The sequence below is a fragment of the Ursus americanus genome, chromosome 22 (genome assembly GCF_024610735.1).
Source record: "Ursus americanus isolate L20-20 chromosome 22, mUrsAme1.1.p, whole genome shotgun sequence".
NCBI classification, from domain to species: Eukaryota; Metazoa; Chordata; class Mammalia; order Carnivora; family Ursidae; genus Ursus; species Ursus americanus.
In genome coordinates, this window is record NC_142148.1 from 36,405,618 (window position 1) to 36,427,128 (window position 21,511).

The window sequence follows — 21,511 nt, forward strand, 5'->3', positions numbered from 1 at the left end:
TAAACAGGCAAATTGGGTCACATTTTGATTAATGTGATACAATAAGATAATACAATAAGGGAGACCAGGATTCTGTAGGAGCACAGAATTTCCCAAATATGTATGGGGTGTGTGTGTGTGTGTGTGTGTGTGTGTGTGTGTGTGTGTAGGGATGTCTTGGGGGAGTTTATATAGGATTGTCAAAAACATTGAAGCTAAAACTTATTCGTATCCATGGTTCTAGTACAACCAGGAAACATGTTTTTGAAATGCTTGCCCCATAGTGTTGTCTATGTCAGGTTTTGATACAAAGTTACTCACATCTGTTCATTGAAAAAGAAGGATATGTGTGGCTTTTTATTTTTTTGTGCCAATAAAAAATAACTATGTTTCCTTAAAGTATGAATATATTTGACCAGTTTTCTGGTTAATTCTGGCAATTGATATTTAACTGTTAGTTTTCTGAAGATATCTCTTTTTATTAGCATACCCATTATACAATGTGTAGGTTTTAATATCATTCTATCTATTGTTACAATGTTCTTCTTATGCCAAATTCTACTTACTAGTATTTTTTCTCGTATTTGTTAAGGATTATAGTAAATAGAATAACCATCATGTATTGACTACTTACAATATGTCAGGCATAGGGTGCTAAGTGCATTTCGCACAATTTACTTTACAATGAAAGAGGTATCATTATTGCCATTTTTAAGACAAAAAATCTGCGGATCAGTGAAGTTAAGCAACTTGTCTGATGTCACACAGCTTTGTAAGTGATGAAGCCAGCATTCGCACCTAGAAATGTGTGAACTTCGGGATGGTTCTACTGAATCTCAGATTTGTAAAGTTACTCTATATTTTTCACTTCTGCAGGAGGTCATGGAAAGGACGTGACTGCCGATTGACCCGTAACCTGGATCCGGGCAACTGGAGGCTCCTCGCCTCCTCCCGTCCTTGGACTGCATGCTCCACCCACATTGGCACGGTGGGAGCCATTTTCAAGGACACAGCTTTGCGAGTAAGGAATTGTTGAGGACATGGGGACCGTAAAAGTGACTGAACCCTGGTAAGACCTCCGTATCACTTTTAAGATTCTGGCGGGTGGGTGCGGACATCTACGTGTCCTGCAGCCACTCAGGACAAGGCCGGCAAGTTAGTTCCCTTGCTTTTTAAACCGGTCACCTACCCATCCGGAGGATCTGGTTCTTTCCTAAGTCTCCTTGCCCTCCCTGTACTAGGGACCGTTTGCAAACGAATGCGCGCGCACAGACAGACAGACAGACACACACACACACACACACACACACACGCACGCACACGCGCGCGCGGGCGCGCGCGCGCGCGCACACACACACACACACACACACTAGCTCTAGAATGTATAAATTCTCTCCTCTTTTCAAATCCATTAATTGCTCTTTTTAGTTCTGTTATTTTTCTTCTGTTTTATATCATACTTTAATTTTTTATTAATTATTTCATTTATTTTTCTCGTCCGCTTTTAACATCAAAACCATAAAAGGGTTTGTAGAACTGAGTACAAGTTTGCGGTATGCCACATATTTGCATATGAAATAGCCTCAGTTTTGTTATACTCTAAATGTTTACTTGAAAGGTTTCTTTGTGACACAATAATTGTTTAGAAGCATACAGAGCATTATTAATTTTCAAATAACTGGGTTTTTTTTTGCCTCTTCATAGCTTCTAGTTTTATTGGATAATCTTAAGAGGATGCGGTTTGTACTTTTTCTGTTCTTTTGAATGTGTTGAGCATGACTCTCCGTTGTTTTTCATCTGTTTATTTAAATATTTGTTGTAGTCTTAGATATGGTCTTGGGGATGGTCAAATTTTTCACTTAATCTAAAAAAAATTTTGCTGCCAATAGGGAAATTTAACTCCTTTATATTACTGATAAAAAACAAATACTTGGCCCAAATTCTTCTTGTTTGAACTTTCCTTGTTTTCTTTTGATTGCCTTTTTTTCTGTGTATAGACTATATTTTACTTATGTTTACATTCAGTGGTTATTTTTAAAGTGTACTCGTGGATGACTTTAACCTTATATTTCTTCTCTTCAAAAAGACTGACTCTTTATCACCATGTGGGGAAAGGAATATGATACATGTTTCATTTTTCTCCCCTTCACCCAGCATACAGTCTTTCAAAATTGTTAAAGACTATTACTAAATAATTACCTTTTTGACAAAAAAAAAAAAAAAGATGATTGCATTTGTTCTGATGCTCTGTTTTCTGTCTTAGGAACATCTATAATTCTTTACTTGAATCTGTTTTCTCTACATGCCTTCATTCCACCCCCCCCCCCATATTTTTGTTTCTATTTATTTTTCCTCTTCATTCTTTTTAACTTGATCCATTAAAAGTGCTTTGATTTTTTTGCCATGACCATAATATTTTTTTTATTGCTTTCCATTTTACTTGTGTGAATTTTCTATTTCCATTTGTTTTTAAATTTTATTTCAGCCAGTTTTTCTTAAATCTGTTTTGATCTTCCCTTCTGTACTTATTTTCCTAGCCTTGGTTTATTGATACTTGTCTTTTTCTGCGAAAAGGAATGAATAAATATATATACACACACACACACACACACTAAATTTTACTGTAAATTATAGAAAACTTGTTTCAGATGTATACTTTTCTGAAACATTTTATATCCTACATGTGAAAGGGAAAAAAAAAGCTTACATTGGTGCTTTCAGATGAATTGTTCTTGAATGAAAAGTTCAAGTGTTTATTAATTAAAATGAGACTGTTTATGGCCTAACTTCCCTCTCCTATAGAATATAGCCAGAGAATTCTTCTCCCTTTTCCAACTTACTTTTCTCGACCCTCCCACAACCAATCTGGCTTACTGAAGGTCCTTGCGTTTCCACTGTCTTAACAAAGCTTATCCTTATGTAAGGAAGCATTTCAGAGCTCAACCATCTTTACAGCTCCAGCTTCCTGTGTACTCCCAGTGTATGCTGGGAGTTGCAGTCTCCTAAGGATACAAATAACCAAGAAGCTGACAGGGCCAAAGGTGGAGGGAGGACCCTTGGGGTGGTTCAGGAAATTATTTCGTAGCTTGTGGGACATGGCTGCCTATGTTTCTCAGTGGTGCCCCTCCATCCAGGATGCAGTACAAAGAGTAAGAGAAAAATCTCTTTTTCTTATCTTCTGTTTTCTCAGGGCTTGTTTTGAATTTGTTCTGAGGATTAAGTAAGTACTGTGTTGTCTGAGAAGAAGGTCCCTAACCCAACCCCTGTCACTGTATTTAGTAGAAATTCCACTCCCACCTGGCATCTCATCTTCTCTTAATTTTTGTTTGCATTGTTACTGTCAATTTTTTGTCTTGCCCTTAAACTTGTCTGTATCCTTGGATTCGTTTTATGAAGGTAGAGAGAATGTGTGGCAGAGTTGGTTACTTTGCTACCATTGAACCTAGAAATCATGTGTACATATATTCTAAGGACAAACTTCATAGGGACAAAATTTTAATGAAATGCAAACAGTAGCATTTGGACAGGCCCCTCCTTGGTTACATTTCAACTATCACTAACCACTGAGGAAGCCATACCACTGCTCTTTACACTCCTGTCGAAGAGCCATTCTTCCTCTCTTATCTTATGCACAAGGTATCATTTTACTCCTAGTTTACTTAGACTCGCAAGTGTCTGGAGAGTTTAGTACCTGTCTTGGTGGACAGAAATCGTTTCCTTGGCACCATGGAGAGCCAGTGCAGTGTGATGCTTGGGCAAGTAGATTCCAGAGTCTGTGCGGGTTCAGATCCTAGCTTCTCACACACCAAATGTGTTTCTGCTGTAGTGTTCTGACCGTTCTGTCTCTTGTTTCCCCAACTATAAAATGGGGCCAATAATAGAGTACCTCCAATGTATGGTTATTGTGATGATTTAATGTCTTGCAAGTAATCAATATCATAAAATACTGACAGGAGTATCTGTCACATTGTAGATATTTAACAAGTGTTCCCTGCTCTAATTAAGAGAGCCATACTTTTTTCTTGTGTATTTGAGCAATTGTATACAACTTAAAAACTTTAAAACCCAATTCAATGATTTTTGTTTGGAATACATTCCCCAGGTGTTACTCTAATTTCTTTGCATACTTCCAGCAAAGTTGTTGCAAAAGGAACTTTAGGTCTTTCTTACCATTCGATATTTGTAGTGTTGCATTTCCCTCAAGCTCAGGTGACAGTGAGGAGCTGTTTAACTTTCTCTTCCTCCCCTCCCTGCCATGCCGTGGGAGTAATGTTACTGTGACTATAAAGTTTTCATAAAATTGCTCACTGTCATTCCTGAGACACCCACGGCAACGATTAACCCAGCATGAGTGTTGCATTGTCAAATACACTGATGAGATGTAGGCAAAACTTTTAAAATAACTCCCATCCCCTTCCCCAACTGATGCTTGCATTAGGCAAAAAAGAGCCTACAGGTTGCTGAGGAGTGAGCAGGAGTTGGAAGCTGCTGTGATATTTTAAAGGGCTTATTGCCCTCTCCTCAGGTTTGTATTTCAAAGCCTGGCCATCCAGCCATGAGCGCTATAATATACACGGCTGCTGGAGGCTGACGGGGTTGTGAGGGTGGTGACTCATTCTACACCTCTACGATGCAGGTCAGTGAGAATGACTTGCCTGAGGGCCTTGAAGAAGGACAAACTAGAGTCCTGCTTGAGCTGTCATTGGGTGGCAAGCGTGTTAGACATTATATTAAATGGACCTGGTATTAGCATTTACCACATTGCTTGGTTTTACTGGGACCGTTCTGGTTTCAGCACTGAAAATCGCACCGAATCGTGGGAACCCTCTCAGTCCTGAGAAAACCAGCGCAGTTGGTCACTGTACCTGGGATTAAGCTATAGCTTTGCATTTAGAACAAGCTGTGTGATCTTGGCCAGGTCATATGGCCTCCTATGGCTGGATTCCTCTTTTATAAGGTGGAACTAACAATATCTGCCTAGTAATACTGCAAGAATCACATGCAGTAGTGTCCACTAACATGCTTTGTGTCTTGTGAGGTCCTATGCCAGTGTCAGAAAATGCAATCCTTGAAAAAATTGTTTCTTTGAGCCAGAAGGGTCTACCGGAGAATTCCAGAGTGGGGGTGGTTATACAAAGCTGAAAGCCTGTGTCCTGAAGACTTCTCCAAAGCAGTGGTGCGCATGACTCCAAAACCAATTGTCTGGGTTGGGAGATAGGTTTGAAGGAGGTTTGGGTGTCGGGGAAAAGTGGGGGGTCACAAAGATCCCTGGTGTGGGATCCTGATGAACTGATATTTGATATTTGCAATGGCTTTACTTTATATTTGCGGTGGCCCTAGGCCTCGGTGCCTACCCAAACCTTTTCATGTGGCCTAGGCTAGTCTGGCTTTTCTAAAAGAACTTGCTATTCTTATATGTAAAATGAAAGATCATTTTATGTAGAATCTGTGATTTCTCAACTCCCTTTCGGCTATAAAGCCACATCACATCACACCCGTGGGTTTTCAGACATTAGCCACTGTGGGAGTTGGAGGTGGCCTCCAGACCTCAATCCCTCTTAGGCCTTTTACAGTTATATTTTGTACCTCATCACCCTATTTCTTTCCTTTACTTCTGACACTCTCTAATTAGCTCCTTTGTACATTTATTTTCTCTTGTTTCCCTCTTCGCCCCTAGAATATTAAGTTCATGAGAAATGTAGAATTTCCCTGTCTTGCTGACTGCCATCCACTGTGCCCAGTGCGGCAGGTGCCTGGCCAGTGTGTGGGGAATGAATGAGGGGACCAGACATCCACGATTATCTTCTATTGGTCACAGGCCACACCAGCTTGATATATTTTGGGTGAATGAATAAATGATGGAAAAAATTAAGTGACCAAAGGATGCATAGAAATAACACACAACTTTATGTTCACAATATTTTAATTTCTTTAAAATCAATATTGTTGATAATGAGGGGAGCAAAAGACGTGAACTATACAGTTCTCAGCCACCTTTAATGCAAGGATGGTGCAGACTTTCAGATATTAGGCCCCGAGGTTGGAGTTCGAGCAAGAGATGGCTTATTGGAAATTTGAGGTACTCTGAAATACTTATGAACATTTACTTCAGCTGTTACGTAGCATACCCCCAATTCTTTTTTTTTTTTTTTTTCATATCACAGGATGTTAATACAGTCTCAAGTTTAAGATGGTAATTAATTCAGACTATGAATGTGGTGGAGTCCAGCTCTTCGGTGCCAGTAAATTGCCTGTGATGACTGTCCTTTCCTCTCCTCTATCCCAACGCAGCCATGGGATGTTGGCTGACATTAAAACTGGAGGAACAACAGGGCAGCCACCAGCAGGCAAAGGCAGGGAAGAGAGGGTGTGTATAACTCTCAGATTAGGCCTGCTCCCTCTTATGATTCACAGCAGATGTTATCTGCTAAACTCAAACAGCTGATCCTTGATTTAAAGATAATTTGTTTATTATTATACTAAACAGAGCCCGTAAATCTCTATTATAGCCTGATGAGAACCAGGGAAAATATTGTATGCTGAAAGCACCAACAGTTTACATTTTCCTAGCTTCATTCTCCCCCGTAATCTGAACCACTGATAAGAAATATTGACTTTTTCAGAGAGAATTCTAAGCAGAGCAATAAACAATGCATGTTTTGTTGTGTGTTAAATGTGTCTTGAGTTATAGTTCCAGGGGGAAGTCAGGCTCGACTTTGGTAATCTACCACACATTGTGTTTCGGTGCCGGCTGAGTCTTGTCCTGAAGGCCTGTGTTCTTTCAAGCTTCTTGAGTGTATCCAAATCCTCCGGGTTCATGTTCTCAGAGAGGACACTGGTTGCATAGAGAGCAGAGGTTGCATAAGGCCCCCATAAACCCCATTACGGCGATTTGCACAGCTGTAATCATTATAAATAAATTCCTTCATAAATTTCAACAAATGAAATCATGTTATTTTATTTTGCCTGCTCTGTCTCTTCGCTGTGCCGCTGAGTCGCCAGGGCGTCATTGATTTTGGCTCATTTTTGTGGAAATGAGATTTAAAGAAGAGCCCAATGACAGCAGCTGAGAGCACTCTTCTCCCCCAACCCAACCTTTGTTTTTTTGTCCGCTGTCAGAGGAAAACAAGTAGATGAAAATAAGAATAGTTCATGGACTGAAATGAGAACAAGTATGTGTTAAGTTCCCGGAGCACATCTCTTTACTGCTTGGAGGTATATTGAGGTATAATTTTCATGTAGCAAAATTCACAATTTATAGGAACAGAGTTCTTGGAGTTTTGACAAATACGTTGACTCTTGAATATGGGTTTGAACTCTCCGGGTCCACTTACATGCAGATTTTTCTTGCTAAGTATATGTACAGTACTAGAAATGCATTTTTTTCTTCTTTCTGGTTTTTTAGTACCTCTTTTCTCTAGCTTATTTTGTAAGCATATAGGAATACAATATATGATATATAAAACATACAAATTATGGGTTAATCAACTGTTTTGTTATTGGTAAAGCTTCTGGTCAGCAGTAGGCTATTAGTAGTCAAGTTTTGTGGGAGTCAAAAGTTATATGTGGATTTTTAGCTGTGCGGGGGTCAACACCTCTGACCTTATATTGTTCAAGGGTCAACAGTAGTCATATGACCACCGATAATCACCATATAGAATATTTCCATCACCTTCCCCATAAAGATTCTTATACTTTGCAATCAGCCGCACTCTTGACTGTTGCTGTGTTTTCTGGTCCTGTAGTTTTGCCTTTGCCGGACTGATACAGAAGTGGAATCACACAGTATTTAGCCCTTTGAGTCTGGCTTCTTTTATGGAGCTTGATGTGTCTGAGATTCATCTGTGTCGATATATAAGTGTTTCATTCCTTCTTACTGCTGAGGAGTATCACTGTTCTCTTCCATTCTCAAGCGAGGGTCATTGGGTTAATTTCAGTTTTGCATTGTGAATTAAGCTGCTTTAAACATTCTTGTACATATCTTTCTGTGGACATGCTTTCATTACTCTGGGGTAAATACTTGGGAATGAGATTGCTGGCTCATATGGCAAGTATATGTTTATGAGAAAAGTCAGACTGTTTCCCAAGTGTCTGTTCCATGTTCCATTCCCACCAGCAATGGATGAGAGGTTTAGTTGCTTCTGCCTTCTTCTCAGAATTTGATGTTGTCAGGCTTCTTTTCTTAAGACCATTCTGATTAGAATGAAGCGCTACCTGTGGTTTTTAATTTACATTTTCCTAATGACTAATGATGCCGAGAACTTTTTGTGTGCTTATTGGCCATTTGTATATCTTCTTTGGAGAAAGGTCAATTCAAATACTTTGCCCAGGTTCCTCAAAAATTTAAACATGAAATCACCATATGATCTGGCAGTTTCATTCCTACGTATATAGTCAAGAAAATTGAAATCAAGGGCTCAAACAGATAATTGTACACCGATGTTCATAGTAACAATAGCCAAAAGGTGGAAACAACCCAAATATCCACTGACAAATGAACTGATAAACAAAATACAGTATATAAATACAATGGGATATTATTCAGCCTTTAAAAGGAATGCAATTCTGATACGTGCTACAACATAGATGAACCTTGAAAATATTATGCTAAATGAAATAAGCCAGACACAAGGATGAAAATTGTATGATTCCATTTAGATGAAGTATGCAGAAGGGGCTGATTCACAGAGATGGAAAATACAAGAAGTTACTAGAGATGGGGGAGAGGAGAGAATGAGAGTTATTGTTTAATGGGTACGAGTTCCTGTTTGGGATGATGAAAAATCCTGGAAATGGATAAGGATTGTACAACATTATGAATGTACTGATTGCCCCTGAATTGTGCACTTAAAAATGGTTAAAATGGTAAATTTCATGTTATGTGTATTTTACTACTATAAAAAAGGAATTCTTTGCCCATTTTATAAGTGGGTTGTCTTTATTTTTGAGTTGTAGGAGTTCTTTATATATTCTAGATACTAAATCCTTATCAGATATATGATTTGCAAATATTTGTTACCATTCTGCATGGGTGTCTGGTTGCACAAAATTTTTAAATTTTGATGAAGTCCACTTTACTTTTTCCTTGGTTGTTTGTGCTTTGGGTTTCATATCTATAAAACGATGCCTCGTCCAAGGTCATGATTTATACTTATGTTTTCCTCTAAGGAGTTTTAGTTTTTACATTTAGATTTATGATTCATTTTGAGTTGACTTTTGTTTATAGTGTAAAGTAGAAGCCCAAATTCATGTTTTGCATATGACTATCCATTTGTCCCAACACCATTTGTTGGAAAGGCTATTCTTCCCCTATTGAATTTCCTTAGGACCCTGTTTAACTGTAATTGACCATAAGTGTGTGGAATTAGTTTTGGACCCTCAAGTCTATTCTGTTGACCTATTTGCATACCTGTATGCCAGTATCACATAATCTTGATTACTGTAGCTTTGTAGTAGGTTTTGAAATTGGAAAGAGTGAGTCCTCCAACCTTGTTTTTTTCTAAATGGTTTTGGCTCTTCTGGATCCATTGCGTTTCTGTATGACTGTTCGGATCTGGTTGTCAAAGTGTATAAAAATGGCAGTTGGAATTTAGATATGGATTGATTGAATCTGTATATCAATACAGGGAGTATTGTAATCTTAACAACATCAGGTCTGCCAGTTTCTGAACATGGATATTATTCCCTTTATTTGGGAGTTCTTTTATTTCTTTTAGTGATGATTTATAGTTTTGGTGAACAAATCTTATACCTTACTGATTAACTTTATTCCTAAGTATTTTATTCTTTTGATGTTACTTTAAATGGAATTGTTTCCTAAATTTTATTTTTGCAGTGATCATCGCTAGTGTATAGAAATACAACTGATTATGTATATAGATCCTGCAAACTTATTAAATTTACTTATTAGCTGTAACTATGTATTTGTGAATTACTTAGGGTTTTCTATATATACATAACGTCATGTCATCCACAAATAGAAGTTTTATTTCTTCCTTTCCAATATCAATGCCTTTTGATTCTTTTTGTAGCCTAATTGCCCAGGCTAGTACCTCCAATACAATATTGAATAGAAGTGGTGAGATCTTAGGGGAAAGCTTTCACTTCTGTCACCATTAATTATGACATTGGCTGTAGATTTTTTGTAGATGTCCTTTATCAGGGTTGAGAAAGTTTCCCTCTATTCCTAGTATATTGAATGTTTTTATCATGAAAGTGTGTTGGATTTTTTCAGGCTTTTTCTTCTATTTTGTGTAGTTTTTATCCTTTAATATATTAATATGGTTTATTGCATTGATTGTGTTTTTGCATGTTGAACCAGTCTCGCATTCCTAAGATAAATCCCAGTTTATCATAGTGTATAATTTTTTTATGTGCTGCTGCATTCAGTTCATTAGTATTTTGTTGAAGATTTTTATGTCTATTATTATAAGGAATATTGTTCTATAGTTGTCTTTTTGTGAGAGGTCTTTGTCCATTTTGGTATAAAGGTAATATTGGTTTCATGGAATGAGGTAGGCAGTGTTCCCTCCTCTTCTGTTTTCAGAAGAGTTTGTGATGGATTGATGTTAGTACTTATTTAAAAGTTTGGTAGAATTTATTATTGAAGCACTCTGGTCTTGAGCTCTTTTTTTTTTGGATTTTCTTTATTATTAATGAAATTTTCAACTTGTTATGGATCTATTCATACCTCCTATTTTTTCTTGAGCAGGTTTTGGAAATTTGTGTCTTTCTAGGAATTTGTTCATTTTATTTGGTATTCTAATTTGTTGGCATACAATTGTCCTTAGTATTCTCTTTTATTACACTTTTTAATTCTGTAAGGTTGGTAGTAATGCCCCATCCTTCACTCCTGATTTTAGTCATTTGAATCTTCTCTCTTTTATTCTTTTATTTTTTTATTTTTATTTTTTTATTTTTTATTTATTATTATTTTGTATACGTATATTATTTTGTATATTATAATTTTGTTTTATGTTATGTTAGTCACCATACAGTACATCCTTAGTTTTTGATGTAGTGTTCCATGATTCATTATTTGCATATAATACTCAGTGCTCCATGCAATTATGTGCCCTCCTTAATATCCATCATTGGCCTATCCCAATCCCCCACCCCCTCCCTCTAAAGCCCTCAGTTTGTTTCCCAGAGTCCATAGTCTCTCGTGGTTCATTCCCCCGTCTGTTTACCCCCCCTTTATTCTTCCCTTCCTTCAACTACCAATCTTCCTGCTATTTCTTATGTTCCATAAATGAGTAAAACCATATGATAATTGTCTTTCTCTGCTTGACTTATTTCACTTAGCATAATCTCCTCCAGTTCTGTCCATGTTGCAGCAAATGTTGGGTAATCGTTCTTTCTGATGGCTGAGTAATATTCCATTGTATATAGGGAGCACATCTTCTTAATCCAGTCATCTCTTGATGGGCATCTCGGCTCCTTCCACAATTTAGCTATTGTGGACGATGCTGTTATGACCATTGGGGTGCATATGGCCCTTCACTTCACTACGTCTGTATCTTTGGGGTAAATACCCAATAGTGCAATTGCTGGATCATAGGGTGGCTCTATGTTGCTTTTATTCTTTTAAACATTTAACTAGATTTAACTAGTCTGGCTAACTGTTATTAATTTTGTTGATCTTTTAAAAAGAACAACTTTTGGTATCTTTGATTTTCTTTATTGTTTTTCTAATTTCTATTTCATGTATTTATACTCATAGTCTATATTATTTCCTTCTCTCTACTCATTTGGAATTTGGTTTACTCTTCTTCTAGTTTCCTAACGTGTAAGGTTAGGTTGTTAATTGGAGATCATTCTTTTTAGTGTGAACATTTAAAAGTATAAATTCCCCTCTGAGCGCTAATGCTGCATCTTCTAAGTTTTAATATGTTGTGTTTTCATCTTCATTCATCTCAAAGTATTTTCTAATTTCCTTTGAGGTTTCTCCTTTGGCATATTACTTATTTAGGAGTGCATTCTGTAATTTATGCATAATTGTGAATTTCCTGAATTTCCTTCTGTATTGATTTTAATTTATTTTCACTGTGGATGAATGATTTCGATCCTTTTAAATTAATTGAGACTTGGTTCATAGCCTAACATAAGATTTAGCCTAAAGAATATTCCATATATATTTGAGAAGAATATTTGTTCTGCAGTTGTTGGGTGAAGTATTCTATAGTTGGTTGTTAGGGCTAGTTGGTTTATTGCATTGCTCCAGTCTTCTGTTTCCTTGTTGACCTTCTGTATAGTTTTTCTATCCATTATTGAAAGTGGCATTTTGAAATATTCAGCTTTTTTTTGTTGAATTGTCTATTATTCCTTCAATTCTGTTAGTTTTTACCTAATATATTTTGGGACTCTGTTGTTAGATGCCTATTATTGCTTCAAATATTTTTTCTGCCTCTTTCTCTCCTTTCTTTTTGGGCCTTTCAATGTGTGTGTGTTGATGCACTCAACTGTTTATACAGGTCTCTGAGGCTCTGCTCATTTCTCCATCTTCTTTTTCCCTTCCTATTCTTCAGACAGAATCATCTTAGCCTGTCTTTAAGTATATTGATTCCTTTTTTTTTTTTTCCCTGCTAAAATCTTCTGGTGAAACTCTTTGGGTGAATTTTTGAATTTTTAATTCTTGCAGTTTTCAGCTCCACATTTTTTATTTGGAGTTATGTAATTATTATGTCTTTATTGATATTCTCGAGTTAGTGAGCCATCTTTCTCAGACTATACTTTAGTTTGTTAGACATTTTTTCCTTGAACTCTTTCAACATATTTAAAATAGCTGGTTTAAAATAACTGTTTAGTAAGTCCAACTCCTGGATTTCCTCAGAGAGTCTTTTTTTTTTTTAAGATTTTATTTATTTATTTATTTGAGAGAGAGAAGGAGAGAGCAAGGATTGAGGGAGAGAGAGAAGCAGACTCCTTGCTGAGCAGAGAGTCAGATGCAGGGCTTGATCCCAGGACCCTGAGATCATGACCTGAGCCAAACGCAGACACTTAACTGACTGAGCCACCCAGGCGCCCCTCTCAGGGAGTTTCTGTTGATTACTTATTTTTATTGTGCATGAGCCATACTTTCTTTTTTCTTTGCATGTCTCCTAATTGGGGGGGGGACTAGATATTTTAAATAACATGTAATAACTTTGGAAATTATACTCTGCCCCCTCCCCAGTGTTTGTTGTCATTGCTGCTTGTTGTAGTTATTCTTTGTTTGTTTCGTGACTTTTCTGAACTAATTCCGTAAAGTTTGTATTTTTTTGTTGTGTGTGTCCACTGAAGGCTCTATGGGGTTAGCTTAGTGGTTAGCTAATGTTTCAACATAGATTTCCTTGAATTCCTGGAACAAATAAGTCTCCTAGTCTTTGCTTAGTGGCATACCTTCCACACCCATCCAGGTAATTGATAACTCTTCCTTAGCTTTTACTTCCTGCTTGTGCAGAGTCTCCAAATCAGTCACAGAGTAGGCATATAGTCTTATGCGTGCATGTGACTTTCTATGTTCATAGCAATGTGATGGAGCTTTCCAGAGCCACCATGGACTTCTTCATCCTCTTATTTTCTTTCAAGCTTTCTTGTTAGTCTGTTGTTTGTCCTAATTGTATCTATCATCTCAAGCAGTCACAACTTTATGACTGTAGCTTTTTATTGTTTTGGTAAATGCCCCACAAGGAGAGGCTTTATGCACAGCTAGCTCCAACTTAGGTCAAATAAAAACAAGCTTTTCAAGTGGGATCTTCTAGGGACCCAACAGACAGGCTAAATAATGACAAAATAATGGGAGTGAGGCTTTGAGAGAGCTTCAGCTTTGTTCTGTGCCTTCCACATGGAATGTTGCCCGTTATTTTCAAGGGTACTGCTGAGTTGGAGTGGGGAGACACAAAGCTCATGTTCTTACTGAGATTCAAATGTATTACCCAACCAAACACTCCCCATATTATCGAAAGCCTTGGGTTATTTCCCAGAGTTCTAAAAAAGTTGATTCTGACAATTTTTGTGTTTTCTCTTTTTTTAATAGTATGTTTTTATTAAAATATTTTTATTCAAGTATAATTAACATACAGTGTTATATTAGTTTCCGGTGTACAATATAATGAATCAACAGTTTTGTACATTACCCAGTGCTCATCAAGATAAGTGTACTTTTAATCCCCTTCACCTATTTCACCCACCCCTCCTCTCACCTCCTCTCTGGTAACTCTCAGTTTGTACTCGATAGTAAACAGTCTGTTTTTTTTTTTGTTTGTTTCTTTTTTCTTTGTTTGTTTTGTTAAATTCCACATATGAGTGAAATCATATGGTATTATCTTTCTCCAACTTATCTCATTTAGCATTAAATCCTCTAGATCCATCCCTGTTGTTGTAAATGGCAAGATTTTGTTCTTTTTTATATTTTTAATATTATTTATATTAATATATTAATATTTATAAATATTAAGTATTTATAATAATATTGCATTCATCTCTCTCTCTCTCACATCTTCTTTATGCATTCACCCATTCGTCTATGGGTGGACACTTGGGTTGCTGCCATATCTTGGAATATTGTAAATAATGCTGCAATACACATAGGGGTGCGTATATCTTTCTGAATTAGTTTTTATTTTCTTTGGGTCAATTTCCCAAAGACAATATACAGATGGCAAACAGACACATCAAAAGATGCTCAACGTCTTTCTTCCATCTTTAGGGAAAAGCAAATAAAAACAACGGTGAGATATCATCTCACACCTGTCAGAATGGTTAAAATCAAAAACACAAGAAATAACAAGTGTTGGTGAGACTGTGGAGAAAAAGGAACCCTTGTGCACAGTTGGTGGGAATGCAGACTGGTGCAGTCACTGTGGAAAACAGTGTGGAGGAGGTTCTTCAAAAAATTATAAATAGAAATACCATATGATCAGGTGATTTTTGTAAGTTTTCATTCATTTTAAAGAGGAGTAAAATTTTAGAGGTCCCTACTCTACTATTTTTGCTTACATCTAAGATTTTATGTATGTGTGTTATTCTTATATGCTAAAATATGTGTAATGAGTACCATATCCTTTTCTTAAATGTAGTCAAGGTTGGGATTTGCTTCTGAGTACTAGGCAGTATAAAAGGAGACCCCATTTTACCCACTGGCTAGGTATAGAATGGGAAAAGCTATGAGGACAATAATTCATTGTTATTACATAGGTCCCTGGCCCAATCCTCTTGTAGGCAATGAGCATCCCCAAATAATTCATGCTTTGTGATAAGCACTTCTTTCTTTGATCATTAGATTAAATTAAATTAGGTGAAGCTTACAGGCCTCAAAAATAAAGCTTCCTAATTCAACTTGATTATGATGCAACCATTTGAATTTAGGTACAAATGCAAAGTTGAGACGTAGGGGTGTGATTGGACTTCATCAGTTAATTTTAGAAGATGGGAGGATTACTCTTACCTGGACGGGGCGCTATCCAAATGCCTGACCACTCTCACTAAGACTGAAAACTTGGTTGGCTCCTGAAACTAAGACAGTCCCATGGTCATTTCTTCAGGAAGGACAAGACTTACAGTTGCTACACCTGCTGAGACCTTTTGGCTGAAGTTCTTTTCCACTTCCAAATCCTTAAGAATTCAGTTCCATTCCGTTCTCTCCATTTTCTCACTTCCTCCTTAGATCCTTCTCATTTCTTTGTCCGTTCCATGCTGTATCCATTGTGGTGAGAAACTGTAGCCCTTTCTTTGACTCTCTGGTGAAGGGCCTTCCTTTTTTTCTGTGCTGGGTCTAAGTGAGATGGGACATAGCATAGAAGCTTGTTTTTAACCATACTTTTAAGTATATTTTTTGTGTAAAGTCCTATCAGTTTGGAGAAGGGAAAAAACCTGCTTCTGGCTTCATCTACATAACTAGGATTTTATTCCTAAGTCAGACTGTCTTAGCAAGGATGACTTATTTCTCGATGTTCAGCAAATGTGTAAAAACCACGCAAGCATCGGAGGTTGTCCTCTGGAGATAAGTGGAGCTAAGCATAAAATACATGTGCTAATAGCTCTGTGTCTGACTTGGCCCACATTTATGAAATGATGACTCTTCATATCTGGTAGGTCAATTGACTTAGTTTAAACTCTGATTAACCCAGACATGGATAAATTACAATTTATCTTGAATCCAGATGGCAAATGTGCTTATGACTTCTCGTACTTGACTGCACTGCCATTCTCGTAAAGTTGTATACAGCTGTTAACTGAATGCTGTTGTGTTGCATCTATGGGAGAGATGCAAAATTGGGGAATGTGAAGAATTTATTTGGAGTGTAAGTTCTTTGTAAGTAGGCCATTGCTCATATCTAGCCACAAGACACTGTAGCCATGATATATTTGGTCCAATAATTGTTCCCATCTAAAAAATTAAATCGCTTAAGTGCATAATTTATATGAATTATTATCTCACTGTTGGTAACTTGCATCGCAGACTGCTCTGAACTAAGAGCCAGGTCAAAACATGGTTTATATGGCAGACTCAGCTCAGTGGGGCTCAGCATACACCATTCAGTCATTTATTTACATAAGTGAATGTTTATTAAAAGCCTACTGTGTGCCAGCAACTCTGCCCAGTGCTGAAAGATAGCAGCAAGGATAGTGCACTTTGAAGAAACAAAGCTTCGCCTTGACTTTGAATCAGAAGCTGTTAGAGGAACCATCAGTGCAAATTTGGTAAAAGCAGTTGCTGCCAGACAAACAAACTAAACTGCTTTCTTTCGCACCCAAATTTTTATGCATTATATAGACCTGCTTTGCCCAATATGGTAGCCACTGACCATATGTAGTATTTTAAATTTAAGTGAATTAAAATTGAATACATTTTATTTTTTATTGTTATTTATCTGTTTATTTCAAGTAGGTTCCATGCCCAGTGTGGAGCCCAATGTGCGGCTTCAGCTCACCACCCTGAGATCACGACTTGAGCTGAGATCAAGGGTCGGATGCATAGCTGACTGAGCCACCCAGGTGCCACATAAAACTGATATATTTTAAATTTCAGTTTGTCAGTCATCCTAGCCTCATTTTAAGTATTTAATAGTCCCATGTGTCCAGTTGTTACTGCACTGGACAGCACAGGTGCAGAACATCTCTGTCATCACAGAAAATTCTGTTGAGCTGCTCTGATATAGAAGATGGAATGAAAAAAACCCGGTGACTTCATTTACAATTTAATGATTAATATCAGGCACAATTTATGAGTTCATACTATTTCCTACAACAGACACATTTATGAGGACAAGAAATTTTCTAAAGCAGGTTTTACAAGCTTTGAAGTTACAAAAAGACAGACTTGACAGTTAATTTAAAGCGTTGTTACCTCATGTGTTCTCATTTTCTTTATGTTGAATGTTAGAAAAAATAGCGTGAGCCAACACAAAACTAATAATAAGGATGATGGCAGGGATTGCTGACTCTTCACCAAAATCCATTCTCCTTTCTTTTTTTTCTGCAACGGTATAATGCTACTTGGCTGACCATCGGCACTGCAGTGCCCACCTTCACATACAGCTTGGTGTGGTGACTTGGTTCTTAACCAATGGAATGGGAAGAGAAGAGAAGTGACATCCCTTCTGAATAGAGCCTTTAAACGGGCTGATGTGCTTCCTTCATACTCTTACTTACTTTGCAGCAGATCAGCTTCTGCACCATAGCTCCCAATATGCAGAAAGAACACCCCCTCAGTAGGGGATGGTGGAAAACATGAGAAGCAGCCCGAGTCGTTAAGACTGTGTAGAGTCAAGTGGCCCAATAACCTGAAAGTCCAGCTGATATATAAGGAGAAAAGAACTTACATCTTACTTGACCCACTGCATTTTGAGGTCTGTTTGTCACAGCAGCGAATATTACCCTAGCATACATAAGAGCAGGTATTAATTTTAATTTTGATCGGTAATTTTTTTTTCAGCCTGAGATGCCAGAAACAACCACATTATCATGAAAAAAATAAATTTATAGCACTTCCCCCGAAGAAATCCCTCTTTTATCCATGATGAAATTGCTTCCTATCTTTATAAGGCTCTTGTTTTAGGTTGGATTCCCTAGAAGCAGGGCCTATGTTGGGGGTTCTCTTGCATTTATTGCATGAGGACTCTCAGGAGAAACATGCAAAGCATTGAAGGGAGCAAAATGAGGAAGGGGAATGAGCCAAGAAAAGACATGGATTCAGCTGGACACTAGTTTCTGCTTAATTGCCCAGAGAGCTCTAGAGTATAAGTCTCACCACAGAGTTGTTTCCGCCTGAGGCAGGGCACAGGGTTTGGAACCTCCATTTTAGTCAGTCTTTCACTGTTGGACCCTCCCTGGCATTTTCAGGAGGATGGTCTCTTACTGAATGAGGGACATCCTGAGAAGAGGGGAGCTGGGAATTGCTTCCAGGCAGCACTCTCGTAGCTGGGGCATGGGTGCACCAGCCCATGAAGGCATCCGTGCAGCCCCACCGTTGTTACAACAACTTATCTTTAAATATGGGAATGTATGATCTATGGTTCCCTATTAGATGAAACTGACAGGAAGATTCTCTTCCTATAGGGAAACCTGTATTTTTTTTTGTGATCCTAAATATGGTACCTAGTTTGGCAGAGCAAATTTTTTCATAGGGAGATGGACAGGCAGAAGTTAAGTTTTGGCATAAATACAGAAGTTGGGACAGCGGTGTCCATATGAAGGTGTGGGGGAACCAAGAGAAGAAGGAACACCTCTCTTCAGGGTGCCGCAGAAGCCCGTTCCTGATGTGAGCAGGCCTGTGACAGTAGCAGTGTATGGAGCTGCAGCACCTGAACTCTAGAGCCAGGCGGCCTCTGCTTGAATCCAGTTTCTGTCACTAACATGCTGTGTGACTGTGAACAAGTAACTTGACCTGTCTTTGCCTCAGTTTCTTCTTCTGTAAAGTAGGGATGATGATGGATGCTAATAACTACAGGCTGTTGAGTGAATCATACCCAAGTATGCAAAGATCTTAGAATGCTGCCCAGAGCCCAGTGAGTGGCATCGAAGGTAGCTCTGTTAGGGAAGCTAGGTCTTGAAATGAGAAGCTAAGTGTGCCAGAGATTCTTCTGAAAGACTGAGAGATTCTTCAGGTGCAGAATAGGAGAGGGCAATGGTTAAACAAGCCCTTGGCCTCTGGAAGCAGTTATTCTAGGACTGAATCCCTACTCCACTACTGCATGACCTTGAGCAAAATATTTAAATTGTTTATGTCTCGGTTTCCTCCTATTTAAATTTGGAATAATGGTAGCATTTTTCTCAGAGAAGTATGGATGAAATAATAATTGTAATATTCTTGAACAGTACCTGGTACATAATACATCATAGTTAAAACTTGTTCTTGTTCTACAAGAAAAGGCAGGGGGACTCTTGCAGAGTTCATTGCTTAGGACAGGTTCACAGCTTATATACAGGGGTTTATGAGATGAGTGTGATGTCATAAAGTTAAATAGAAACTGAGCTGGAAAATCCCACTGTATAAAGTGAAGGTGACTTGACTTGATCCTGTGGGCACCGTAAACCCATTGAATGCCAAAGTTTTCTCAAGCTTCTTTCAGAGTAAGGAAGTGGTACTTGTTAGCTATTGGTGCATAACAAGTGATCCCATAATTTAGTGTCTTAAGACAACATCTAGGGGCGCCTGGGTGGCTAAGTCATTAAGCGTCTGCCTTCGGCTCAGGGCGTGATCCCAGCGTTCTGGGATCGAGCCCCACATCAGGCTCTTCCGCTATGAGCCTGCTTCTTCCTCTCCCGCTCCCCCTGCTTGTGTTCCTTCTCTTGCTGGCTGTCTCTCTCTCTGTCAAATAAATAAAGAAAATCTTAAAAAAAAAAAAAAAAGACAACATCTATTCATTTAACTCAGAATTGTGTAGGTTGGCAATTTGGACTGGGATCAATTTGGACGGAGAGATTCTTCAGGTCTCAGGTAGGTTTCTTTGTGATTCTTTGTTTGCTTTCTGGTTAGATAGTTAGCTATGGTTCAAGGGGTTGGCCAAGTGTTGATTTGCGGCACCTTGGTTCTCCTCCACATGGTTTCTCCCTGACAGACCTTGTTCTCATGTCAGAGGCAGGGTGTTCTCATGTTCTCATGTCATGTAAAGAGTGCGCAATAGCTCTTAAGGCCTAGACTCTCAACTGTGCAATGTCACTTCTGATGAATTTTCTTGGCTACAGTGAATCATAAGGTGGAGCCCAGTGTTGGAGTAGTTGGGTTTACAAAGTTATAGGGAAATGAGCATGGGTACAGGAAAGTCATTAACTGGGACCGACAGTGAAAACAATCTAGCACATTATCCAAGGATCACTTCTTTAATTCATGAGCAAGGGCAGAGGCAGCAACTATAGCACTGTGGTCCTCTTCAGGGTGGGTGATGTTTGTAAGGGCCTGAGAAGGGATAGCTTTAAACACTCCCAAATAGGTGAGTCACCTTGGCCTTGCCATCTCTCCTTTTGTGCCCTAGCCTCTCTATTCTATACATTTCAGAGGTTGGTAGTTGTTGCCTGGAGGAGATCTGGTTGGGGAGACACCTGTATCATGGAGGGTAAAGAGACCTCACAAACATATGATGTAAAAAGAGGGCATGATATTGAGGTCAAGAGAATCCATTGTTGAAAGGAAAGGGACACATTTTATTTTATTTTTTTAAAATATATTTTTAAGACTTTATTTGACACAGAGAGAGAGAGCGCACAAGCAGGGGAAGAGGCAGGCAGAGGTAGAAGCAGGCTCCCCACTGAGCAGGGAGCCCGACTTGGGGCTCAATCCCAGGACCCTGGGATCATGACCTGAGCAGATGCTTAACTGACTGAGCCACCCAGGCACTCCAGAAAGGGACATTTTAATATATAAAAGCAAAACTTTTTGAAATAAACATTTGATCCTTTCTATTCCACCTTTGTCTCTTTATTCAGAAAGTTAGAGAATTAATAAAATCTCCCAATTTATAGAACTAAAGACATAAAGTAAACAATGTTGACTAAATGTCAGGAAAGTATGAAGTTATAATATTTGAACTGTATATTAATCCATATATGTTTGATATAATTTATACAGATCATTAGTCTTCAAGTAATCTGAGTAAATAAAGGGAATATATATTTTATTGAGGACCACTACTGTGTGAGAAAAGAATCATTGAAGATCACAGATTAATACAAAAGATTAATAGCTGTGTTGTACTGATACTGAATTGGGGAACCAAAATTAAGTTTTGCACCCAGGACATCCAAGCCTTGCCTGGGTCCCTTGAGTCACTCACCTAAACTCTTTGAATGATAATTTGCATTCTTGTTACATGGAGGTGTTTCTGTCACTAGATTGTTGCTTTTAGCACATTGCCTAGAGTTTCCTCTGCCCCCAGCAAGAAGTCATTCCTTCATCATTAAAGCATTAAAAATCATTTAGTTTAATTTTCTCTTTGAAGAGAAGGAAAATGTATAATTTACAGAAAAAAAGGTATAATATTTTTTTTTGGAATATCTGGTTTTTGTTTGTGCCTTGAACAGAACTGGGCTATGTTTTTGTTTGGGTTGCCCC

General features: G+C 38.1%; 1 long non-coding RNA gene across 10 annotated transcripts in view; it reads left to right on the top strand.

Moving 5' to 3' along the window:
- Positions 1–906: 906 nt before the first annotated feature.
- LOC123799865 (uncharacterized) overlaps positions 907–21,511 on the top strand; it is a 503,415-nt gene continuing 482,810 nt past the window's right edge. For all 10 annotated transcript variants that reach the window (XR_015720954.1, XR_015720957.1, XR_015720958.1 and 7 more), the window contains exon 1: positions 907–1,048. This is a non-coding gene — a long non-coding RNA (uncharacterized LOC123799865). The remainder of the gene's footprint in view (positions 1,049–21,511) is intronic.